The sequence below is a fragment of the Apus apus genome, chromosome 3, assembly GCF_020740795.1.
Source record: "Apus apus isolate bApuApu2 chromosome 3, bApuApu2.pri.cur, whole genome shotgun sequence".
NCBI classification, from domain to species: Eukaryota; Metazoa; Chordata; class Aves; order Apodiformes; family Apodidae; genus Apus; species Apus apus.
In genome coordinates this window covers 40,819,149-40,846,535 of record NC_067284.1, presented here as the reverse complement: position 1 = coordinate 40,846,535, position 27,387 = coordinate 40,819,149, and the positions used below count along the sequence as shown (strand labels likewise).

General features: G+C 39.5%; 1 long non-coding RNA gene across 8 annotated transcripts in view; it reads left to right on the top strand.

Annotated features, from left to right (window-relative positions):
- LOC127382431 (uncharacterized) overlaps nt 1-27,387 on the top strand; it is a 177,584-nt gene that overhangs the window by 3,608 nt on the left and 146,589 nt on the right. For all 8 annotated transcript variants that reach the window (XR_007888953.1, XR_007888956.1, XR_007888954.1 and 5 more), the window contains exon 2: nt 15,939-16,072. This is a non-coding gene — a long non-coding RNA (uncharacterized LOC127382431). The remainder of the gene's footprint in view (nt 1-15,938; nt 16,073-27,387) is intronic.

Genomic DNA, 27,387 nt, shown 5'->3' with positions numbered 1-27,387 from the left:
GAGCTGTTCTGTGATAATTGACTGAACACTGGCACAAGTTGCTCAGAGAGGTTGGGGGGCCTCCATCCTTGGAGATATTCAAAAGCGGTCTGGACCTGGATCTGATCAGCCTGTTCTAGGTAACCCTGCTTTACCTGGGGGTTAGACCAGATGAAATCCAGAAGTGCCCTCCAATCTCAACTATTCTGTGATTCTCTGATCCTATGATTCTATTAGGGATGTAATTTTAGGAAAAAATGTAATATTTGAGAGGCTTTTCTTCTCTGTGTGTTCTAGAGCCTCTAGTGTAGCCAAGTCCTTGAGACTGTCAACTTATCCTCTTTGAAAAATTCCAAATTTATTCCCAAGTATTACTTTGCAAGACAAGAACTGGCATTTCCCAAGTTTTAATAAAAAAACATGAAATGTGTGCATTATGCAACCACAGTCCTGTCAGCTCTTGCTTTGTAATCACAATTAATATCTTTCTGACTGCAGTCTTGTAGGATGGCCTAAATAAGATTTCAGCACTGTTCTGCCACTTACTGTATGGACTTTCAGGACTAAACTAAGTAAGTTCTTTGAGCATTTGAGCCAGGGCCATGGCATGCTTGTATCTTAGGTGTCTTGGAAGCTGCAAACACAGCATTGGTGGAGGACCCAATTCTGAGTTCCCACTGGGTGGATGGTCACTTGATTAACCAAGAAACCTAGTGCAGGACACATATTGCATACCTATACACGTGTGTATGCACCACTTATAATTAAACAGTGGTAGTGTTTTACACTTTCTGGCACTACAGCAATCTACCTATGTCTGCTCTTAGAACACTCTAGATCCTAGCAGCAGATCTTCCAGTTGATTTCAGCTATCAAATCTGAAATCACAGCTAAAACTCTGGGTTTGAAGCTTGTCAGCTCTTTGCTTTTTGGTGTTCTTTCCTATTGGTATTTCCATGTTTTAGTGAATGCTCTTGTCACAAACTGAGAGTTCAATAAAATGTAATGTCCCGTAAGAATACAGATTATATGAAGGCAAAATTTATTCCAAGAGCCCAAGGGGATAATTTGCTTTTAATCTCTTCCTTCTGTCTCAAAATATAGAAGTACCAATAAATGGTATGTAAAGGAGACCCGAGCAAATGGAGGAGTTAAAAGTTTGCAATTTATTAACTCGAGCATGAAAGTATAGAAAATACCAAGGAACTTAAGTTAGTTGGGAAAGAAGTCTCAACCTATTGCATTAAAACATGGTTGCACTAATCTAATGAGTTTTCTACCAAATGAGGCATGAAACATACTGCCAGAATCTAAAGTCAGTAAAATACCCAAATTACTGTACAATGGCATTATATGTTTTATCTTATTGGGGAGCTGGAACAGAATACATTACCTTTAAATTCACACAATTTGCAAAACCAAGGAAAAAATGCTTTTTTAAAGAATGTGCCATTCAGATAAGTAGCTAACAAAAATAGATCAAAACCTACTGAAATCCATAAGAAAAATATACATCTACAACATTTGGAAGAAAATATGAAATAAATTTCAGTAAAGATGTCAGTTGAGTGTTCTATTTACAGTCTTTGTTTATTCAGACCTGTAGAAAAAACACACAGAAGTAGGAGGTATAGCATTGCATAGAAAAGATTTTTTCTAAAATTGTTCCAAATAATTAAGAACTGCAATATCATTAATTTAATGTTAGCACTTATCAGATAATACACAGATTTGTGTCAAAAGTGAATCTTGATTATTTTAGAATGCTATGTTTTATAAATATTTGGAGAGGGAGGACTGCTCTCCTCAGTAAGGAATTTTGCTAAATAGCAAGTGGTATTTTTGCATGACTAAAGGATCTGATGATTAAAATTAAAAAAAAAAAAAAGAATAAAAATTATCTTGAGTTGTTTGTTCAGAGTCCGATTTCTGTTTCTGTCCCTAAGGGACCTCCTTGCAACTGTACGACAATTGGATATTTTTGAAATTAATGAAATTTTCGTTACGTCTCATGAGGCTGGAATTTGCCTGCTCCGATCTCCTCGGTCAGAAGGGTAGATTGTTTGCTCAAGTATTCTCCCTTTGACTACTCTTGAACTCCATTTTTCAGTGGTTTCCTTACAAACAACACTCAGAAGCTTCCTAGAATTGACTACAAGTCAGTGTATTGCATCAATTACTGCAATATGATGAATTAAGTCTTCATTTATCCTAAATGCCAATAGGCAACTTTGAATCTTTCCTGAATGGTCCAGCATTGCTTTAAATGTGACCAGAGCTCTGCCTGTGCTGTCTAGTCTGGTTCACTCCTTTGGTTCCTTTTGCTGTTATCTGGTATTAAGAGCAGTTGTTTCCTCTCAGTGCACTCTTTAACAGATGATTGTCCATCAACCTCCTCAGTGTCCCTTTATCTGCCCAGTGATGCACGGACAGTGACAGACTCTGCTTTCTTTTTTAACAGGTCCCAGATGTTTTCCTGCTAGATACCTTTGGAAATAGAGTGCTGTTGAACTCTGTGGCCAGCTAGAACATTCATTAAAAATTAATTTCCTTCTTGCCTGGTATTATCCTGATTTATGTGCTTCTGAAAGCATTTTGATGCCTTCTTCTGCATGGGTAGATTTCCAGGCTTCACATCAGTATGTTAAATTGGAAGTAGGATTGAGGGCCTGCAGTTTGGCCTTACCGATTAGTAATGTTTTTGCCTTCTGGGGAAAAAAAATCCTGTCACTTCCAAAGTATGTGATCTGATTTATTCTGTTATATGGGTTTGTCTTAATGCAGCACTTTATCTTGGGAGAGGATGTCAGTGCTAAAGAGCTGGGCAAGGACTACAGCCTCTCTTCCATGTTAGGGGACTTTGGAGAGCGAGGGAGCTTACCTCTCCTAGGCTGCAAGGAGAAGGGAAGCCTGGCAAAATGTCCCCTCAAGGAAAGAGGAGAAGGGAAACATGTTCTCCTGAATCTTTGTGGACCCTTTAAATTAGCTGCAGCTTGCAAATCAGCTCCTATGTTACCAGGAAGAGTAATGTTTTTATATAAAACCTAATTCCTCTATTGTGCAGTTAAGATAGGCAGTGCCAGTGTTGTATCTGCCTAGCCTGTGTATGTGATTGTTTTAACAGTGCAGCTGGCATCAGTGCCACACTGAAACACATCCTCGTTTGACACCATTTTAAAAAAATGGTCAAGTCTGCAGTATTTTTGACAATAGAAACTGCACCTTTACATAAAACCCTGATGATGGCAATTGTTTTTATTGGCATGCTGTTTTACTTTAAGATGGTCCAGAGTCAATTGCAGCACAAGCTACCAAATATTTTTTTAAATCTTTGATATTTGTGGCATGTAGTTTTTGCTGTTGGACATCATCCGTATTTATTGTTAGAGCAAAAATGTGATTGACACATCATCTTTTGGATCTAAATCCAGCCTGCCCTTCTCTAAGGTTTGCCTCAATTACTTCCTTTGTTCTATTCATGAACTAACTGCAGAATGCTTTGTTTGTCACTGAAAAGAGAATAATACCTCACTACAAGAAGACATCTCTTAACACGTTTCTTTGGTCGTCTTCTTCTGCCCTCCCTTACATATATTGTGGTCTCCTCTGTTGTCAGAGTTTCTATTTCTCTCACCTTCAGGAGATGATACAGATATTCATCTGATACATAAAGGATCAATGAAGCTCTGGGGGAAACCACACTAGAAAACATAAGCAACTTCCCAGGTAGCTTAGTGGAGGAAGAGCACTTCTAGGGATGAGCCGGCACTCACTGAGCACAATGATTTCCCTACTCCTTTGGGTTTGATTTCAGACTTTCTATAGGAGACCCTTACAACTGAGCATATGTTGAAGAATATTGTCAGTGCTACAGTTCACTGGACTTTTAGTTCTGATGATGCCATCACAGCTGTCTGTTGACATTTAACACTGCAGATTCTTTATTTTCATTTATTTTGTTTGAGGTGTAGCTGAAAGCTGCTGATTGTTTCCCAGAGTGAATAACATCTCGCTGCTTTGAAAATTGTCAAGAAGCAACATGTCACAGCGTCTCAGCTCCTTGGATATATGCTATTTTTATTTCTGAATTGCTGTTGTTCACTGAACCTAAGGAGTTCTGAAATTTGATCTTTCTGGTTCTTCCATCACCTATACTGCAGCCATTGTTTCTGAGACACAGAAAGCTCTTTTCATAATTTATTTTATATTTTTTGCAGAACTCCTTGACTCAAAGCCTCCTCGGAGCCTTCTCCAGCTTTTGTCATTCTTATTGTAACAAAGTTTATTGATTTTACATGCAATATGCAAGGTTGGTAACTTTGCTCTGTTCCTTTTACTGAAGTTTTATGATGCTCATCTCTCAAACCTAAACTCTGCCTGTGCAAACACAGAGTCTTTCAGACAGATCCCTTCTCTGTGGATTCCCCTACACTGGATAGTTTTAAGACTCAGCTTAATAGGGAGCTGGGCCATCCCATTTAAACTATATTATTAGCTAGAAAAGTTGGACCAGATAATCCTTGAGGTCCCTTCCAACCTGGCATTCGATGATTCTGTGCTGGAGAAGAGGTATGGCAACAAATGCTGGGCTGATTGGACCCTCTGCATGTGGGGCAAATGGCTCAAAAGCTACCATTACCATGGTAGGTAATTAAGAGTAAAATTCTTGTCCTGCAACTTCTTCCTTCTGTACCTGCCTCAGGGATATACAAAAGGAGATAGCCTGCTGCTTACCAGAAGTGATTTTCCTCAAGTACAAGCAGTCAGAGTGGTGAAAGGAGGCAGCCCTTCACTTAGCCAAGTGGTGGGGAATCAGGCTCCATGGGTTTAAGAATATTATCCCATGGGAAACCTCCTAAGCTCTCTATGTTGCAGCAGGACTTCCTCTTCCGCTAGCCAAAATCCTAAAAGGACTACACTGTATAGGCCCTTTAACAGCTTTTTCTTCTCTTGGGAGTAGCTCAACAACAATTTAGGAGAGAGTTTTTCCATTTGTCTTTTGAGTCTGAACAGCTATTAAAATGTGGGGTGCAAAGTTAAAACTCTATTTGTATCCTTTGTCCATAACAAAAAAATTACTTCCAGTTGCGGGAAGATTACTTTTTGGAAATTAGCTCCTCCAGCAGAAATCCTTCTGTTTTTTGTATCCAGGTGTCTCAGATGGTAGATAAGGCTGATACACTTCTTGCAAAAATGTTTAAGATTAGTTAAACTGGTCCTGGTGCAGGTTAATGGATTTCAAATACAAAGTAGTAAATTTAAAGAGCCTTCAGGCTTTTTCTGCACTGTGGTTTAGAATCAAAGTTGTTTTTTTTTTGCAATAATTTAATTTTAAAAGATAACTTTTTTTTTTCTATTCAGCAAAATGTAAATTGCACTAGGTAATAACAATAATTGTCTGTGAAAAAAGCTTCTTCATTTGGTACTGTTTAGCACATTCTAATGAACTGTGGTAATAAAGGCATCTTTCTTGTGTTTTATAGTATATGAAACTAATGCCTTGAAGGGAAAATACAAATGGATACAAAGCTGGTTGCAAGCAGTATCTTCTGTAAACATTTTTAAGGTAATTACATAGTGGGCCATAATTAATATGAATCAAAAAGCCAGATACTATGTTTTTCCTTCATAGGTAAGATTAAGACATGTTTAGATTCTAAATAACTATAAGCATTTAAAGGAAATAGTTTTTGTTGGTGGAAGGTTAAAGTTGAATAACTAATGGTGCTGAGCTCTCCTCCCCTAAAGAACTGAAATTAATCAGAAGTCAAATTTTGTAGTTAACAGTTAATGGGAACACAGAGACTACAAGCACATAGGCTGTAATATTTTCTGCTCCCCTGCTGTATATTGTAGTGAGAAATGGTATTGGGGGGGAGCAATACACATGACCTAGAATTCAACATTGGTCTCTGCATGATGAAAGAGCATTAAAAGCATAATGGGAGAGGAGAAGCAAATGAATGGGGACAGGATCTTGCTCTATTTCAATGCTATTATTTTATCAGTAGACACTATTCCATGGTGTACTGAAATACAGCTGGGGTAAAAAATGTGGGAATATGAAAGTTGTTTGCTTTTGAAGTTCTGTGTTTTCCACAGTTAAAAAATTACTGCAAGTATTCTGAGTGAGTTGAAGTTATTTCCAGTGATTTTAACAGTGTGAAGACTTTTTAAAGGAACTTACCATCCCACAGTATGCTCAATGGAATTGTAGGTTCATAATACATCATTGGTAGGATATTGCTCAGTGAGCAAAAGAGATTAATGTTATTCTCTTTCAAATGAGAAAACAGAAATATGGAAATTGCCTTAGGGGATCAGAGCATCAGTCCAGTATTTTGTCTAGGAGTTGTCAGTGCTAGCTGATTAAATGCCTGCTCTTCTCTCCACCAACAGCAATAAACTAAAACTCAGAGAAAAACTTGACTGTGCATACTTTTTTTTGGGCATAATTACTGTTACATAGAAATTGCCTTAAAATATGTGTAATGTTGCCATGATATTCATGGCACTGTCAGGGAATCCCACATATGAGTTAAGAGATGATCTTTTGTAGGATTATTAGGCTCAGCGGTGAAACAGAGCAGTGCAGGATGCTGGATGTGCTCCCCCAGCTGTGGAGTGGGATGTGTGGACTGTAGGAGAGGCAGGAGCAAGGAGTGTGAGGAGAGCAGCCAGCATTACTCTCAAATTTCTTGTGCATTAAGATTGATTTATTTTGAAGAAGTGTATTGGGAAGCTGTTCTGAGGACTAATGCATGCATAGTTACCACTGGTTCATTATCCCTCATTTAATGGTGGCATTCAAACCAATGAAGACCTTCAAAAATACAAGCTATTTTAAATTAGGATGTGAAATCTGCACTACAGGGATGTTACTCATTTCTTCAGAAGTTCCTGGCAACTCTGAATTATATTCCTATATGTTAATAAACTACCAAAGAAATAGAACTAAATTAACATAACACTTTCTGGGGTTCAAACGTTTAATCTTTTTCTTTTCTCAAGGTCATTTTAATTACTGACATTTTAGTTTAATGCAAAATTGACTGTGTCCCACCAAAAATTCTATATTTTTATAATTTAATCACCATCAGGCACAGTGGTGGTTGGATATATTTGGCAAGGAATATTGATGTGAACTTCTTGCTGCAACAACATGCGTGTGTATAAAGTTCAGCAACATGAGTTCTTTGTCTCTGAGCATTGTTCAATCGATATTCTATTACTGCAGCTTCAGCTCTGCTGCATTGTAGCTAAATTAGTGTGTAAGACTGAAGAATGCAATGATGGAAAGAATTCTAATTTCTATATATAGAAAATGCATGTAAGCTGTTTATTTTAACTGTAACAGCTCTGTTCCACTACCTGTTGCTTCAGGTAATATTTATGTAATTTCACTGAATAGGAGTTTGGGAAGTTTGAACTTATTTTCCTTGGGATTTTCTTTCCTAACTATTTCAAAGAAGCACAGTATTCTTCTTGATGATTTTGTTCAAATGCTTTCTTTTTGTTTTGCTTTGTGTGATGAAGATGTCTGTGGCATCAGGTAGTCCATTACACAGGCTTTGCTACAGACTGAAACTCTTTTCTGATTAAAAAACCACAAACCTGAACCAAGAGGTTTCAGGATGAGAGGGTTGAGCTGCTCCCTGAGAACACAGGGAAGGATGCAAAGCTGATGATTTAAGCAGCAGGCACGACTGTGCCTCACCCCCACGGACAAGCCAGAGTGGGTTTTCTTTAATTACAATGTAGGCAGCTGCCTGCAGGAGCAGAGTGCTGAAGGTGGCAACTTCTTTCCTAATTTTTTCCTCACCTGAAAAGACCTCTGCTGCTGCCATCATTGCTGGTGCTGGGATTGTGCAAGGGAAAGACTGCTGTGAGCAGCACAGATTGTTCTGGTGCTCCACTCCCCTCCCTGCCTCCTGCTTCCAACAGGAGCCATGCCAGCCTCTGCCCAGCCCCTATGGAGAGGTGCAAGGGGGACCCATTTGAAAAGTTGGGGGTGGAGATAGAAAGGCTGCATAGTGGGAGTAGGGGGGGTGAAGCTCCTGGGGGAGGAGGAAGATAGAGAATCATTTGAGCATGACTGGATTTCAGAAGGTGTTTGAAATATAGGTCATGAGGGGGTTCGTTTCCTCCAGGGAAAGAAAGAGGGGAACTGCTTGGTTGAGGTGGGAGATGGGAGAATCAGACAGAGAAAGAGAAAAGCTTTCACCTGCAGCACCCCGGGACTTCCCACAACCCTAATGACCTCTTTCCTCCAGAGTCTCTAAAAGCTCTTATCCACCCAACTCATCCTGCCACTATTGTTGAATTGAAACTTGAATTTATTTTTGTAATTTCTTTTGGGGATGGAAGTCAAGTTTGTCCACACAGCCTACAAGTGATTTCATGGTGTGTACCACTTAGAAGACAGCTCTCAGCCCTCACCACCACCTTCCTAGTGGCCAAGAAAGTACTGATGAAAGAAGTGCTGCAGCTGCAATGTCAAGCTGTTCTGGAGAGTTTTACTGATGACAGAACTTGTAAGTGGTAAGGCTGGGAGGACCTTGAAATGCCATGGAATCTCATCACCTGCCCAAAGGCAGGATTAACCATAGCTGTACGTTTCCCAACAGGTGCTTAAATCCTCCAATTGTAAGATACGACAAGGTCCTCCCCTATGCTCAACTTGTGCTCTACTGTACTACGGTGGCTTAACAGAAGCATTTGTCTGTGCTGATAGCTGGTATTCATGCTTGTAGAGATTATTTGCTTTAGTTTATACATTCTATTTGCCTTTTTTTGTAACTTTGTGACACTGTTGACTCAAGTTCAGGTGGTAATTCATAAAGCCAAATTCTTTTCTCCATGGTGACTGCTGAAGTGGTTATTGTACACTCTGTATTTATGTAGTGGATTATTCCCACTTAACCACAGACCTTTATTTGTTTGTCCTGACTGCAGTGCATCTCTTTTTTTATTCCTGACCATTTTTCATAATTGGTAAGAGGCTTTAGAATTTTAATCCTGCCCTCTGGTGTGTTTGCTGCCCTTCCTGAGGCACCTATAGAATGTATTCCTTCATCCAAACCATTGGTGCAAACAATAAGTTGTGTAAGCATAAAACCCAAAGCAGACCCCTAGAGAATCCATTAGATGCACCTCTTCTAATCCATGCTTGCTTGTGAGAGTCATGTGAGAAAGTGTTAAAAGCCACACTGAAATCAGAGTATTTCAAAGGTGGTGCTTCTCCCCTGCCTGTGAGAACCCTTGCTCTGTTGCAGGAAGAGAGGAGATTATCTTGAATAGATTTGTTCTTGACTGCTGTTTATCTCATTGTTATTTTCTAGGGGTTGACACACCTATTATTCCCTTCACTGTTGTGGTGGTTTGTTTTTTTTTTTTTTTTTTCCTAAGAAAGAAGAATGTCAACATTTCTTTTGCCTTATTTCCTGCATTTTTTCTCCATCCTCCATGAGCTCTCAGTGACAATGGCTAATGCTTCTGAGGTTGTTGAGATACTTCTTTTTCACACACGTGTGAAATTCATTAGGCCCAACTGATGTGAAAACAGCTAATTTATAAGAACATTTTCTAGTCTGTTCTTCCCTTGCTGCATCTGAGTTCTTACTTCTTTCTCACTGGAGCCATTTATACTAACTACTTGGCATAAGAGTGGCTTTTTTTCTTTCTTTCTTGGTAACACTGGACTGGCACTGCCTACTTAGAGCAGGAAACCCTTCCCTGGGCTTCTGTTTCAGTATGCTTGGTTTCCCTTGCTAGTGATACCACATCTTAGACCTTGATCTTTGCACTTTGTTTTCTTTTATCTGTGTATGCTCTTCTTGAGAACTCATCTGTATTAGTTCTGCCTAATTTACACTTTCCAAGATACTTGATTTTAAGATCACTGAAGGACTGATAATTTACCTACCTACCCTATAATTTTTTTTTTTTTTTTTTTTTTTCTGGTTTCTGCACTGAGATATTTTCCTTTTCTTTAAGGAACTTTAGATTTATTTGATCTCAGCTATCAGTTGCAGGATTTCTTAAAATTTGCCTTCTTCAAATCTGTCCTTAATTAGCTGGACAATTTTCTTGCAGTTATTTTGTATATACTGTCACCCAACTTGCATTCCAAATGCAAGGTGATATTTACTGCTTTTTCCCTGCTCACTTCTTCTGTAGAAGCTATACTTGCCCCTCCTTAGGTTCTAGCCAAGTGAACTAGTTCACTAAGTCTTTTGCAGAAATTAAATCAGAAGTGCAATCACTTTAAGACTGCTTTCTCCTGCTTATTAACTACATTTCTTGTGTTGCTGTATGGACATCAAAACTTACTCCTTATATTTTCATTATTAATAGACCTATTCCTTGAATTATGAGTCCTTCCCTGATTATTTTGTGTGATTTATTTACAAATGTGAATCCTAGAGCCTTTATCCTAGTTGTATCTTGGGCTACGTGAAACGAAGCAGAGGGAGGTGATACCTGTGCCTCTGCTCTGGAGCATTGCATACAGCTTTGGAGCCCTCACTACAGGAAAGACATGGAGCTGTTGGAGCAAGTCCAGAGGAAGGCCACAAAAATTATCAGTGGGCTGGAGAACTCTCCTATGAGGAAAGGCTGAGAGAGTTGGGGTTGTTCAGCCTGGAGAAGAGAAGGCTCCAGGAGGACCTTATTACAGATTTTCAATACTTAAAGGGGGCTTATAAGAAAGATGAGGACAGACTTCTTAGTAGGGCCTGTTACGATAGAATGAGGAGTAATGGTTTTAAAATAAAATAAGGTAGATTCCGATTAGATATAATGGGAAAAGTTTTTACAGTGAGAGTGGTGAAACTCTGGAACAGGTCTCCCAGAGAGGTTGTAGATGCCCCATCCCTGGAAACATTCATTTAGGTTGGATGGAGCTCTGAGCAACCAGATCTAGTTGAAGATGTACCTGATCACTGCAGGGGGGTTGGACTAGATAGCCTTTTAAAGTCCCTTCCAACCCAAACTATCCTATGGTTCTAATGCAAGGTGAGATTTCCACGAAATAATGTGACCAAGGCTTTAAGAAAAATGCTACTCTGGTGAGAACTGCATTGAGCTCATAGGTCTCAGTGGCCCTCTGAGGCTAAAATGGAAGTATCTAGGTTTATAAATACAAAAAAATGTATATATAGATTGCCGAAGGATCCTAAAAAGCATGAGTATGTTTTTAAACTCTTGAGATTCTTTTGTTTAGCAGCACATAATTACTAATAGTTAAATAGGCAGGAGAGATACTAAAAGTTTTATTAGCACTGTTAATATCAGCACTTCTCTCATGCTCCTGCTGCAGATAATGCCTTTCTACCATATCATTGTTTATTTATTTTCATTGATTCACTCACTGTGCAGAATTCCTGGCTGAGAGAAAACACCTATTTGCAATCTAATCAAGCAAACGAATATAATTATGGTTATCTGGTGTTCTCTTACTTGCAGTTATCTTATCTGTCTTTGCCTTGATTGTTCTCTTGTTTGCTAATCATAAATTCAGCAAAGTTAACTTTTGCTGGAACCTCCTGTCCCCAACAGATGCTAGACTAATTCCTAAAAAAAAAAAAAATTATAACAAGAGGAAGATAGAGACCAAACCCCATAATTTTTGGCTGGAGATTGTCTTTATGTGGTATGTCTGCACTCTTTGTCACAGAGCACAGTTACTGACTAATCTGCAAGAAGGACTACAGTGAAGTTATTTCTTTTATGTAGGTTTCAAACAGTTATCACTGAGCAGGATGGTAGTTTTTAAAAATGCTTTTCAGGGACACTATGGCAACTTTTAAAGTATTTAATGACATAGGCCAAGGACGGTTCTCTGTCCCTCACAGTGTCACTCCTCTTACCTTGTCTAACCTCACTTATGCCCCAACATGGGGTGGTTGTGTTCAAAGCACCTCTGTGGACTAGTCCCAAGCATGTACCCTTCTCCAGACTGTGCCTGTGTATTGCCTAGGAGAACACTGCTGGCATGAGACACAGCCATGCCAGGAGCACTCAAATGGTTGAACAAAACAGACACAGAGTCTTCGTATATTCTCATTGCTTTTCTTTATGTACAAATCCAAGAAAATATATCCCATCAAGATGTTATTGTTTTTTTTCGTGACATTCTTGCTGAATGGAAAAGCTGCTTTCATTGTTACAAATTAAAACTTCATTCTTAATAACTTTCAAAACCCTGGTTTTCAAAAAGTTTTACGTAACATATAATTGGAAGACAATTATTTTTGTACAAGAAAGAAAACTTTAATAACAGATTGCTCTTTTAAAAATAAAACCCAGCAGTAACAACTGTGTGTTTCATCACAGTGAACAAATAAGTATCTGAAGAGCAACTTACATTTAGGACAATAATTGATTATCAGGAGAAAAATGGAGAGAGCTGTCAGCTTCTTCCCAGGCCATGTTTTAAATGAGAATAAACAAAACACTAAAAAAATATGCTGTTCTGGTTATGCAGGGCAATGGAATAAAAATGACCTATTAGATTTTGCATTTCTATCTCTTAAACCTGAGTGATTAAACTCTCAGATTTGGATTAGAAAAATTTATATGTATAATTAAATGTACAGACATCTTTTCTGGTTTTTGTTTGGTTTTTTTTTTAAATAATTACTTAGCATTTCACATTTTTAGCTTTAAAAATTTATGTTTTTGCTGTGATACCACTGAGAAGGAAAAAAATTTTGTTGCAGGAGCACTTGGAAGATACAGATCAGAGCTACTAGTTGCGTTCGTCTCTCAAATATTTTTTTTTTTAATTACATGGGACTTTGTCTAAAGCTTAACAATATTGGCAGAAATGTGAGCAAGTCTGAAATGAAGCACCAGCTGTTAGAACAACTTTTTCCCCTACTCTGACTCTATCCTGTAGTATATCAAGCCAGCCTGTTTAGATAAAAAAATTTTCCTCTTTGGTCCTTCTCAGTCTTTTTCCTTCTGTCAGCATGACATGGGGCTCTGCCTTGTTCTGTTAGTGATGTTAAATTTGTTCATCTGCTCTCCTGTGTCCCCACTGTGAATACATGTGTACATTGTGCTGTACTGTCTGTGTGTTTAAAGAAGAAAACTCACATTGTGGTTTCGTTTTTCCAATGCCATATTCTCCTTCATCTGTGACTCAGAATCTCATTTTTGTCACCTGTTTATACCAGAGGCAGGTGGTTGCTGAGGGTGAAGCTCTGTGACGGGGCTTGAGACAGTCTGGACATTCAGTGATGGCTCCAGGACAGCTTGACCCCCTCACTGTCTGTCCCATTTTCTTCCCTTTTACCTACAGTTCCTCACCTTGCAATCCTGGCTTCTGTTGAGCTGGCTCTGTGCTTCCTCTGATCTTGCTCCAAACCAATGCAAACTTGCTCAACTAGTAGAAAATCAATCTAGTGAAAAAAACACAACAAACCAGCATCTTTTTATTCAGTGTTAGTGAGCTGGTTGCTGCTTGTTGAGATGTGCTTTAGAGATAGCGTGGTGGGGGCAGGAAAGATGATGTGGGCAGGAATGTGTGTTTGCATGGGGAGTAGGCTGCCTTTTTGATGACAGCAAATATTAAATGGGTTCATCTGCATTGTGTAATCCCATACTCAGAACTGACTCAGATACATGCACAATTTACTTAAAGGTGCATCAGCTGAATGGCAGTAAGATATAATAAACTCAGCCATGGATAAGACCTTTGTACTAGCTCCAGTTATTTGAATAACTCTCAGATAAATGCAACACATGAACTTTGGTCAAATTCCCTTGTTCAGTAGGTTATTTGGAGTTGTAGCCTTCAGTCAGCTGAAAAATCAATGGATAAATTCCAGTCTACATAATTTGGCTACCAACCTTGTTCTTTAACTTAGATGGCCTTCATGCTTAGCCAGATAAAATTTGCCACTGGAGACATTAGCCTCTTTCCATTGATTAAACAAGGAACTTTGACCTTTACATCTGGAGCACTGAAGGAAGTGCAAATTTGGTGCCTAAGGCTGGGTGATTGGGTCATACTCATTGAACATTCAAAGAAAGATCATTCACAGAAACAGAAAAAGGCTGAGCTCTGGAGATTGCTTAATCCAAAATTGCTGCTCAGGGCAGGATCACCTAGAGCTCAGGGTTGTGTCCAGTCAGGTTTTGAATATTTCCAAGGATGGTGAACCTACAACCTTTCTGGGTAATCTGTTCCAGCATTCAACCACTATTACAATTTAAAAGTTTTTTCTTATTTTTAAATAGGCTTTCTTGTATTTCAGTGTGTGCCTATTGCCTCATGTACTTTTACTGAGCACTGCTGAGAAGAGTCTGATTCTGTTTCTTTACTCCTCTCCATCAGGTATTTATATACCTCATTTCAAGATCCACCTAAGCCTTCTCTTCTCCAAGCTAAACAGTCCCAGCTTTCTCAGTCTCTCCTTGTATGACAGATGGTCCAGTTGTTTAGTCATCTTTGTAGCCCTTCACTGGACTTGCTCCACTATGTCCATGTCCTTGGCTTCACCAAAGGCAAATTATGCCTGATTAATTTGGTGGCCTTTTATGATGGGGTCACAGCATTGGTGAACAGGGGGAAAAAACTGACATCATCTAGCTGGACTTGTGCAAAGTGTTTGACACTGTCCCACACAACATCCTGGTCTCTAAATTAGAAAGACATGGATTTGATAGATGGGCCGCTCAAGATGTGTCTCACCAGTGCTGAGTAGATGGTTAGGATCCGCTCCCTTGAGCTGCTGCTGCTGCTTTTCATGAAACCTGCGAGGACATTGGCCTTCTTTGCTGCAAGGGCACTTTATTAGCTCACGTTCAGCTTGTTGTCCACAAGGATCCCAGGGTCCTTCCCTGCAAAGCTACTTTCCAGCTAATTAGTCCCCAGCATGTACTGATGCACAGGGTCCACCAAAACCCCTCTTCTGTGTCAAGAGTTTATCACAGATGCACTCTAGAAGCCTCTTGGATTGCTTGATGTTGGGGTGGTTCAAGTCCCCCATGAGGACAAGGGTCTGTGCATGTGAGACTTCTTCCAACAGCCTGAAGAAGAGTTTATCTACTGCTTCTTTATGATGAGGTAGTCTGCACCACAATATCAATAACTTAGTTTAGATAATAATTTAAAAACAGGCGATTTCATTGTGATATGGAAACATTTTAGGTGTTTCCAGAAAGAATAATTCTCTTACTAATTATAAAAAAAATATTAAAAAAAAGCTGAAGAATGAAAGATGAGTGGCATAGCTGGGTAAGAGGCTCCTAAGAAACCACCTGATTGAAGTGCAATTTGTAAATTATATGTCATTATAACATATCCCTAGTATATCCTACCTCCATTTGTTGATTAATAATTTAAAAGAAAACTTCCCAGGGCAAGGAACAAGTTGTCCATTGTGTTTCGTATGGAATTGTGTTGATGCTGTAAACTATTAACATATGTTCAGTTAGCTCAGCAAAAATAACTGAATCTGTAGAGTAACTTCGTGTAAACTCTACTTGTTCTTTAATTTTTTCTCATTTAAATATTCTGTGTATGCAAGATAGTCTACAGAGGACAATGCAAGTACATGCACAGTATATAAATAGTGTGACATAAGAGAAAGGAAAGGCAGGCAACTGGGATAAAACCCATCAAATCTGATAAAAGATGGTAATCAATATAACCCAGGACAATAGAATTAAGATGATGAAATACTGTACGAGGAAGGTAAAATGATTTGATAGGTGGGATGTGGTTAATGAGGCAAGACTTTATAATTACAAAACTGAAGTATTAGGACAGGGAAATAGATAGAAGGAAGTAGGACAGCAGTGACTGAGAAATCTGAGCAGTATGATTTTTAGTTCTTCCCTGTGGCATAAATAATACTTGATAGATGCTGTGCTGTGATTCATATAGATTTGAAAAGTTTAAGTCTCATTGCTTGGTTTGTGTGGCTGACTTTTGTTTTACTCTCCAGAACAGTGATGATCTGTCAAAGAGAACGCTCAGTGCTGTGACAGATTGGACACGGCAGACCAAATTGCAGTGGCTTAAGACATCAGTGTCACCAAACCCTCCACTTCTCTGTGAGCAGTTCCTGGCCCATCTGAGGTATGTAGGTAAAAGCAGTTGCTCTGTGTCCAGCTAGAGCTCTGGCTGTCTCATCCTGACTTCAGCAGTGGCCAAGCACTGGGATGAATTTGTGTTGGCACCTGCTTGTTCCCTCTCAGGAGGGACAAGTTTGCACGGGCACGTCAGGCTCAGCTGCATCTAGGAGGGAAAGTGTTGGACTCCTTCATGTCCCACCACAGGCAAGGATGTGCCAAGGAAGGGCATGAAGCACAGTAGATGATGTTCTTTTGTTTAAAACATATGAGCTTTAGTTTAAAACTAATGGGAGATTCAAAACAAGCCTTCCTGAGGAGAACACATTATGACAGAAGATATTACTGCAAATGAAATAGTATGAGTGATATTCTGTCACTGCAAAAGTCAGTGACGAATTGCCATCTCCTTGTCTGCACAGTCTATAAGAAGCACACGTTAGTGCCACATTAGCTAACAACCTGGTTCTGAAAACATACAGGAGGAAGCTTTTAAGTACCTCATTTCTTCTGTATAATTCAAGGAAAATGGTTTTCTTAGGTGTTTAAAATTTGTGGGATTGAAGACCAGCTCTTTATTGTACAGGATGTGTGTTTGATTGGTAAACCTGGGCTTTTAAGTTTACACTTACATTAATCTCTGCTATGGAAGAGTAGGAGGACTGTGTGTCTCTAATGGCAAAAGCAGTGTGAATATCAAAATACTGTGTAATGTTGAAAAAATCTGTACATGAGTTCATTAGGGTTCCGGTTAAACACGAAGGTGCCTATTTTGGTAAAGCTTACATGTTAAAAGCATTGAAAGTTCAGTTTGGGAAAACACTTAAAGAATATGAATGTTTTCCTACCACCTAAACTGCAAATCCACATTTTTGGGACTTCCTGTTTCCAAAAGCGCTGAGCATGCCGATAGGACCAACTCTTGCTTTATTTTGGCTCTGATCTTGGATATTTTTCCAACACCAGAAAATACTGCAAATCAAATGGAAATTACAAGCTGAAAAACAGAACCCAGACCCAAAGCTCTTTTTAAATTTTGTTTGAAGATTTAAGCTTGGCATTTTGCATGCTCTCTGTTTCTAGTTCACTTTTACACTGTATTGATCTCATGAAATTAGGGAAGATTTACCAGGAAGTAGATTGTGAATTTTGGGGCTGGGAGACACTTTCTCACATGCTTAGAAAAATGGAGAAGAACTGAGGAGGCAGACAATGGAAGCGCTGTTACAACTAGCAATTAGGATATATTAGTGCATATGGGGAAAGTCTGCAGGAAAGAAATGCTAAAAACCAATGCATGGTAATGATTTGCACAGTCATTATGTGCTTATTTGGAAATAACCAGGTAGTGATTACACAAGTCCTTTATTTCTATTTTTGAGAATACTTCTCAGTGAGAGCATAGGGGATGACAAAATTTAGAAAAATAAGGGCACAGTTATGATTTAGTTACGGTGCCAAGTCCCTCCATGTTGCCTGGTTCAGGAAATGTCAGTCACTAGAGGACTAGGTGAACATGAGGCATAAGGGTTTCCTGTCTGTTATTTTGTGACATAGACAGTGTTTCACAGGAGTCCTTTGTACCTATAGCGTCAAATGCAGAGTAGATGGACGCTGACATGGCCAGCTCTGTTGCCTTGGCATTGCCTGACCAGTTAATAAGTTTTAGCCTTGCTTTTGTGTGTTGCAATTTAGGGGCACGTATAAACTTACCAGATTCTTTTTCAGTATAAGCCTACAGCATAGCACATAAAACACTGAACTGTGCAACCTGGCCCTTGCTGTCTGCCAGATTACCAGACTATCTTTGAATTTAGATAATATGGCTACAGGGGAAAAGGCAGAGGCTGTGTGTTAACATATGTAAATAATGATTGCAGATATAACTTGTATACGTGGTGTAAGGGCTGAACATCTCTTAAAAGCAGGGATCAGCGTAAATATTTTCTCCACTTATTCTTTGGCAAATAAATAAAGATTTCTCTGTCCTCTTATTTCCAAATTAGGTCTTGCTCAACCCTGGGAAAGGTTTGGTGTTATAACTACATGGACAAAATCATTGAATGTAGGTGCAGATTTATCAGCAAAAGGAGATTACTTATGCTGCTTATACCAGTTCCCTGAAGAAAATAACACCAGTAGCCTATTTGCTATCCATGTTTTTGTTACTATAATTAAGCTTGTGCTTGGATTTTTTTGGCACACAAATGAACACAAAATAACGCAGTTTTAACTGATAATCTACACTGACATTTAAGTTTCGCCTTGGAGGAAAGTACCTCCTTGCCCTCCTTGACTTCTTAATATGGATTTCTTAAAAATACAGAGAGCTTCCACTGTTTTCCTGACACTTTATTTTTGGTGAGGGGTGTTAACTTTTCTTATTTTAACCTTCAGTAAGTGGGAAGGAAGCAGAAGTTAGGTCTATAGGAACAGGGACAGGAAAGAAACGTAACATTGCCTTATTTCTCTGTACTACCAGTCCTAACAGTTAGTTACTCTTTCTGCTGCTTATATCAGCTGTGATCAGGAGCAGAAACAAGATTACTTCAATGTTTATGAAGCAGAAGTTGTATTTAGAGGCAGAAATATTTCAAAATAAAGAAAAAGAAGCTTGACGATATTTACTTTAACCTGTCAGTAACTTTCATTTGAGTAAATAACTTCTCATCCTTTTGTTACCAAATTTATATTTAGTACAGGATACAGCTATTGCCTGAAAACAAATTGTTCATTTATCTTTCAGGTAATGTTTATTATATCACTTTTAGGATTTTGCAATAAGGGTGCTGGTAGAGAAAGCAGAAGGGCTTCATCTGGCAGAATCAGGAGAGCATGTTCTCCTGTCCTTTAAGATCAAACATAGATTAGTCTCCTGCATTTGCTTCATCCCTCTATGTAAATATGTAAAAACACAGACTGTATTATTAAGTTTGCCTTGTTCAGTCACTCTGGTGACACTGTTCCATATGTCAGCTTCCTGGAGTTCTCCAAAAGATAAGATTAGTAAAGAAATAAAGTTCAAGGGTCATATCTTTGATAAACAATCAAAGTCAAAGGAAGTCTATTGAGGTGAAATTGCTCAAAACAGACATGTCAAGCAGGCATTTACATTTCAGACCTTAGATTCATAGTGCAAATAGGCAGAGACGAAAAACAAGGCAGGCAATGTGTCTTTAATTAATATATCCCAGTGAATGAGAAGAACTTTTATGAAACTTCTCCTAAGCTTTCCAGCTACTGTGCTCTTGAGACCTTGATCTGTCCTTCAGCCAGTATTCTGCCTCTGGGTTTTTTATCACATGGACACTACTTTCACATTGCATAATATTGGCTTGAGCAGGGTACTTGTTCCTCCCCATATTGATAGTCCTCTCTAAAAGATTATGCAAATGCTATTGCATTAAGGAGAGGTGAGATTGCATTTTTCCCAAAGGAGAAACGGATGGCCTTGCAGCCCTTTGCTCATGCATAATCTTTTGCAGAAGCAGGAGCTGCAGGGACGATGCTCGTGACTGCAACAGCTGTGGGAGCAGTATGAGCTGTAGCTGTGTTCTTGGAATTAAGGGGAGCCACAGGGCTTGGGAGAGACAAAAACAATCTGGCACCCTGACCTGGACTGTGCTTAGCAGCTGCCTTGCTCCACTCTTCACTTTGCTCCTGGTTACTTATTCCATGTCAGCAGCTTTTGTCTTGAGTAGCCAAGTAAAGTGCTTTGCCCATTGAGTAGGTTTAACTTTAAGAACACAGTGAATTTTCTAAGATTTCTAATGGCTGTAGATTTTTACCTTTAAGAGTGGGTTCTTTTTGAAGCTCAGGAGCACAGACAGAATCATCTCTTGTCACTGGCAAGAGTCTTCTGGAATTCCTACTGTTTTTTGAAACAGTGCGGATCACAAGAGAAAAAAAGGAAAGAAAGCTGGTCTTCCTTTCAGGAAGCACTATTAATCTCTATTTCCCTTTGGTCTTTTGATCAGCATTTGATTAAATGTTTGGATGTAGACTGGACTACCTAATCAGAAACAATGTGCAATAACTCTGTATTTGTGTTACGTGCATCTGTAATCTTGCAGACCAGGATACAGGGACTTGCTGGTGTTATCGCTCATGAGCAAGGGGCTATTTAAGGTCAACTTCACACTTCTTTTAAGATTTTTCAGAGGCAGTTGTCCAGGCACAATAAACTCTGTATTGGTTCACTGTACCAAAGCAACACTGTAAAAATAATGTCTTGGCATTAATATTTACAGTTGTGGTTACAGGGCAAAGTAGTTTATACTCATTACTCAAGACTGATGTCAGCACTGTTTCAGTTTGAGGTATACTTTAACCGTAATCTCAGACCCAGATAACTGAGATCTGAACACCTCTCAAACGTCAGGATTTTTAATCCTTCTGTGACTTTCATAGTGAGTCTCCTTTTCACAATGAGTCAGACACTCATTTTAAAGATACTCACATATATAAAAGTCCCAGATCTAACTCCTTGCCTTGCTGTTAATTCTACAGATTTAAATCTATCTCTAACAACTGAGACTTAGGCTGCGCCCAGGCTGCTGAATTAAACAACACCACAAGGTTCCCAGGTGCTTACTGGAATAGTCCCTGGTGCTCTTTTCACCAAGAATAACTAGCACTTTCTCAAACAGTTTCCAGGTACAGCATGGGGCTTAGCACATGCTGGGGACCATACTTGCTATGACAGTTTGGATTGACCCTGTTTTGGAAGCTGAGAGAACTTGGTAGAAGAGACATGGCCACATTGTACCAGCTGATCTGAGAGCCAGAAAACAAACCCTGGCATGTTTTCTTTACTACTCTAGATACAGAAGTAGCCTCAGGGTTTTCATCTTTGGCTCTGTGATTTGTTGGGAAATGTTTTCCTTTGGGTAAGACAGCAAGATGAATCACTTTATCTGTTTATGACTTGAAACTGGATAGAAGTTAAAGATATCATGATACCTTCAATAGAAAAACAGGAGGAGCCCAAGCTGTTTTCTGTCTTGGATGGTAGTATTTGAAATGCAAACTACCTGTCTTTAACCATATAGCTGTTACTGTTTGGTTGTCTGGTTGTCTACGTTTCAGGGTCATATGCCATATAAGTAGCATGGCATTCTATTTGATTCTATTTTGTTCTGTGCCCACTATTGGCTGTTTTCATAGGATATTTAATTCCAAAATTAATCTAACAATTTTTCTGAATGATCTTGTGTAAGAACTGTTCGTACTGCCCAATACCCACTCATGTTAAGCAAGAGATAAAGATAGTTTCTCTCTCATAAAGCGATACTGTTAAAACACTGGAAGACATTTGTATTTCTACCTCTGAGGGATCACAGGGCCAAGCAGGAAGTTTTAGTATTTATGATGAGGAAGTGGGGCAGGAAACTTGAAATTCACCTTTGGTATTTTGCTGCAGATTTGGGTTATTTTGTGTAATATCATGTGGATATTTGGAGAACCATGTCAATTCCAGCAACCTGAGGTGGAGCTCAGAACCATCTGCACAGAGGCACTGGAGGTGTTTGTCCCTCCCCTTCCTTGAAGTTGATGAAGGATGTGCCAAAGGGAGTGACGCTTTGGCCTTGCTCATTCCACAGTGAAAGGGAAGCTGTGGCAAACTGATGTGAACCCAAGGTACAAATCCTCTCTAGGAGAATCTCATCTGTTCAGGTTACAAAGCCCCTTTCTCCATAGATACAGCAGTGTCAATCTGAAATTTCAGGACATTTTTACTAGTCAGAAGAAGGAAATACTGGTGCACTGGCAAACGAAAAACTCTGGGTCATGTAGACCATTGTGCTGTCAATGCAAAATTATATGTCTTGAACATCAGTCTTGTGCAGATTAATTGGCTCAAATAAAAGGGCTTCTACCTCTTCACTTTGGGAGATTTTCCATTGTCAGAAGAACTGTCCTAGAAACTTTCATTTGATCTATTTGATATTAGCTTGCTTTTCATATTTGCCCTCATGTTATCATCCATAACTTTCTACTTCATGCCATCCAAAAAGGAGACAATGGATCCCAAACCAGCAACATCTCATATCTGGACTCAATACAAGATCTGGATTTCAGAGGCTAGTTTGAAGTGCTGGGATGTGGGGAGGATCATCATGGGCAGACACACAGGAATCAATTTGATTAGGTGGCTGACAAATTTATTCTGAGTGCCAGACTTTCTTATATAGCCCCTTGCTGTGTACACGCGACCGAAACCACTCTTGTCATTGGTCACTTCTCATAAGGCCTGCCACGACCTAAGCAGGGATTGGTTCCTAGCACGCACATGCACAGTCATGACTCTCTGCCTCATTTCCTTCTTTGGAACATCCAGAAGTTGTTTACTTCACTGCTCACTTCTTCAGTTGGTATCCATAGCAATGGCCTTGGAAGGTCCAGGTGTTTACAGTAAAGGCTGGATGGCTCACATGTCCACTGCTAACTAAAAAAGCCCTCTACAGGGATGCAGTGGTGTTCTGGGTCATCACTCAGCTTGGTGACACATAGTTAACTCTTTCTCATAGAATCATAGAATATGCTGAGTTGGAAGGGACCCGTGAGGATAACTGAGTCCAACTCCTGTCCCTGTGTAGGGCACTCCAAGAATCACACCATGTACCTGAGAGCATCATCCAAATACTTCTTGAACTCAGGCAGGCTTGGTGCTGCTCATCATGTACAACAAGAAGACAGAACACACAAGATGTGAGATCTGCTCAAGCAAGTCTAGTGGTATTTTAATTTCACTTTGTTTACAGGGGGAGAGAACACATTGGTTTAAATAATGAGATTAATGAGGGTGTTTACAAAAGTTTTCAAATTTGGATTCCACATTCTCCGTTTCCTTCTGACAGTCTTCATTCTTCTTTTAAGTGCATATTTCTGAATAAGATAATAATAGAGAAATCTCTCCTCAGTTGGCAAGGTAAGCAGGATGTTATCAGGGGAATGATCAGTTTAAACTAATATGCAAGGAGAGTGAAAAGGCAGACGTCTGCACTGTGCGTTAGCAAGTTATCCACCTTGATCATCAAGGAGGGCTTACACTGAGCACTGCCAATCCCATTGCAGAGTTCAGAGTTTTCATTTTTACCAGGAGTCTGATGACAGAAGATGACTTGAACAATCAAGGCACCTGAGACTTCTTTTTTGAGAAGTAGTCTCTTTAAGTGTTGTGCTTAATTTGCTCAGCCTATTTTACAGTATTTGCAGACTCCCAGTGGCAGTTCAGGGGTGCTCCATGTTGAGCCATGTATTCATAAAAGCATAGTAATGAGCTGTGGGTATCAGGTTATTTTTATACCCAGCAGGTGTTGAAAAGTAGTTTTGTATTAGATGTTAAATGCCTATTTAAAAAAAGAAAAAAAAAAGAAAAAAAAAAGAAAAAGTGTCAATGGGCACCAAGTCTCTGGTTGTTGGCATACATGATGCTCTCACCTCCTGTCATAGTATCCTTGGGCACCTAGAGATGACTAATTTACTGCCATGTCACACTCATTGCTGTGGAAGGAGTTCTTAGGCTTGTTTGTGATTTCTGTGTTATATCTCTGTTGCCTTTCTGTAGGCTTGCCTGCATATCTGAAAAGGTGTTTTTTGTTATGTTTTGTTTGTGGTGGTGTTTTTTTAACTTGAAAGGAACTAGTGTACTCAACTTATGCTAAGGTAAAAATCCAGCTGAAACCAGGTACCTTGTTTTTATCTCCAGGACAAGCATGTAAGGTTACTGGTGTACCTCAGTGAGTTAATCACATCCTGTATTTCCAAATAGGTTTCAGGCACCTGCAATTCCTCACTTCTGAAACACTGTGATTTTTAACCAGCATCCTTCTTCATACAGTGCTATTGTCCTTTAGCAATAGAGAAAAGCAGTAGAGAAAAGGTTTTTGGAAGAGCCACATGAATACTTTGTCTCATCTAATCTCACGGCTCACTGCCAGTGAAGCTAGATAAGCTTCCCTCAAAGCAGCAGAGCAGCACCCACTGCCAGCCCCTGAGAAAGTGTGTCTGTATGGGTGTGAGAGCCTGACTGACTCTCCTGGGCCTCCTAGAAAGACCCTGCATCCTTCCATCCTTTACCCTTCAACAATGTTTCTAAACACTGTGTTGCTCAATTTACCCATGTGCTGGCTCCTCTTGTTGAATTGGCTTAGGAGCTGCTAGAGCCATAAAGAACTGTGTGAAAGAGCCTCCCCCTTTTCACACCAGCCTCTGCTACAGAAGACCCATGTGCGACCCATATGCACCTCTGAATGGACATCTTCCCCCAACATTATTTCTTCATCTCTGAATGAGTTGTCTCCCAGTGCTGTTATGGAGGGAGGTTAGACATGCAGGAAATTGTCCAAGGTGACACAGAGTTTTCAGGAACACCTCTCAAAGCATTTGATGAGCCATACATTGCCAGTACAGGTGGCTCTGGATTCCATGTACTTTATTTTGTGAAGTCAGATGCTGAGAATCTTCCTTAGATCATGCCAGTGGTTGAAGAGAGCAATTGATTCATCTTTTCATCTGTTTCCTAGTTTGTTTGGTTTTTCTCCTCTTCAGTGACATAAATTGATGCTCTCTGGCAGAAAGGTATGATAGTATCATCTGATACTCCCAAATCCTTTGATTATCTGGCAGCAGTTTAAAGTGCAGCTCTATGCTGAAAGATTATTCTAAAAATGGCACTGTGGGGTTCCATGCCTATCACCTCTAAATTATTTTCATATCAAATGTCTTCTGTGAGCAATGAAAAAGACACTTAATTTTGTTCCTGCCTGTCACACCCTGTGAACAGAACCTGGACTTGAAGTTCACACTGGATTCTTTCATTCTCACATGTAATTGCCAGTAGTGGAGCACGCAATGGGCAAAATAAAGCCTGTAGTTACACCATAGCAAGTCTACTGTCTTTGCTCTAGACCTCACTGCCATCTGTAAAACCCTGTGTTTTCTGCAGGTTTGCTCAGGTGACCAGAGCTGATGCATGACAACAGGAAATACAAATCAGCTCCCTGTATCTTTGTCGCTTTTGGTATCTGAACAGTGGTGGAAAGCAGAAATACTTTCCTTTTCCTCTTCAAAGTGGAATGCACAGGGTGCAGGCCTGTGGGGGAAAATAGCATAATTTTTTGTGTAGTATTTTCATATAAAAATTGTACTTCACAGAAGAAGAATACTTCTCATATGACACAGCCTTAACTAATTTTCTTTGCTTTTTCATATTTTGCATGTCATTCTTGCTTGGTATGAACTACTCAGTCTTGTTTTTCCCGTTATTCCTGTTCTTTTGCACTCTTTGTACTCTTTTGTAGTCTTCTCTAATCTTGTCACAGAATACACACCCCACTTGATGAATACACCCTCCCATCTCTCTGTAGGTTGAAGAACATTTACTGTTCGAACTGTTCTGCACTTTACTTCCTTGCTTGCAGAACTAAGTTTTATACATAGACACATACAGCCACACATACATTATGGATGTAGCAAAAGTGTGCATGCTGCAACATCTTTTCAAAGAGCTGAATACTCCCCAATGCTCAACAATAGTAAAACTGGTAGTAGATCTCAGCAGCACTACTTCAGCAAAGAGAATGATGTGACATTAAGTGCAGGCAATTCGAAAGTCTTTCCTTATTGCTGGATAGTTTGACCAGATTGTGGAGAAGAAAGAATGAAACAGTCTTAAAAATAAATTAAACCCCATTTTTTAAAAAAAAGGATCCTGTAGACCTTTTTCTGGCTGCTGACTTCCCCACTCAGGATGGCCAGCTAGAGTGGTTCCCTGTGAAATTGCCTGTACCTAAGGATGCATGGAAGAAAGGCAAAACATAATCTGAATTCTGTCCCCTGGAGAAGCCCAGGAGTAAGCTTGCGTACAAGAGAGACAAGTACAACATACAAGCATAAAAGTAAAAATGAAGTAGTTTCAGAAAAATCATACTTGCTTTGAATTCTAGAGACTTAGTTCTGTTTACTTCATATAACCAGCTGCAGACCCTCCACGGTGGCCACCTGAATGGCTGACTTCCCAATAAATTCTTCGAAGATGGGTCCTTTTAACATGTGAGATGAATTCCTGCATATATTTAGCAGCATTGCCTTTCAAGCAGCTCTCTGAGGAAGTGGCTGTTGGATAACATTGCCAGTGTAAGAAAGGTCGGGAAGGGGACAGAGATTAATTGCCTTCTATATCAGTCACTGTGTAGCTATGGGGCCCAAATTTCTACAGGGGCAATTTTATAATAGGGACTGTGTTTAGATTGTCGGGATAATTTGATATACAGAACACCCACAAAGCACCTATCTTGTCAAAAGGAATCCAGAGGAATGCTATAAGTTTCATTCTGCCATGTGTTCACTGAGGTGCAGAGACTACAGGAGAAGGGGGTTTTAAGTCTGACAGGACAGTGGTCACTGATGTCTTTCTTACTCCTCCTGAGCACACATTCATCACATTTGGATGATGCTTAGCATGGACGTCTTTAAGTCACATTTCAATTGTTCAAACTGAATTGGCAGAACTTAATTATATAAAAGGCCACTGAAGGATATTGTTGATGAAAATGAATTCTGCCACCCCTTGTATAGCATTGCTTCTAATCACTGCTGTTCCAACAAGGACAAAAAAAGACAGTAAAAGGGAAACTGAAAGGGTCCATTCCCAAGTTACTACATGAGATGGTGTGGAGGGCTATAAAAATGATTATGTTCTATGCTACTCCTCTGGCAAAGACTTGCACAGCTCACTGGTGGCTTCATCATTCATGAACAAAACACTTATCCCAAATGCATGGCTGTAAAATCTTTATAGTGCCTTGCAAAGTGTGGTGTGCTATAAAGTTTTTATAACCATGCATTTGGGATGACCACATTACATCATCACATGTTTTTCCCATAAAGATTTTGGCTTACTGCTGCTCCAAGCTAACTAACCTTTACAGATGGCTCCTAGAATCACTACATGATCCCTGCTTTGTTTTTTTGTTGTCAGCACAAATTTAATGTACTCCTTTTGTTTCATTAAATCTCAGAGTTAGGCTGCAGGGGAAGTGGAATAGGCAGTCAATACACAACTGGATTTGTTTTCTGGTTATATCAATCACGTTGTCTCACTCCATTATTAAGCATTTATGCTGTGGCAATGTTTGTGTAGCACAGCTGATACACAAGCCCAGGCACAGCAGCAGTGTGCATGGGGTGTGTATCATAGGATCTGGTTTGTCTGCTGTCAGCCCTAGGGGATCTATATCTTTCAGAGGTTTCATTGTGTAAAGCACTAATATATACTAAAAAGATACTTCCTGACTCCATTTTTGTTTACTCACAGTA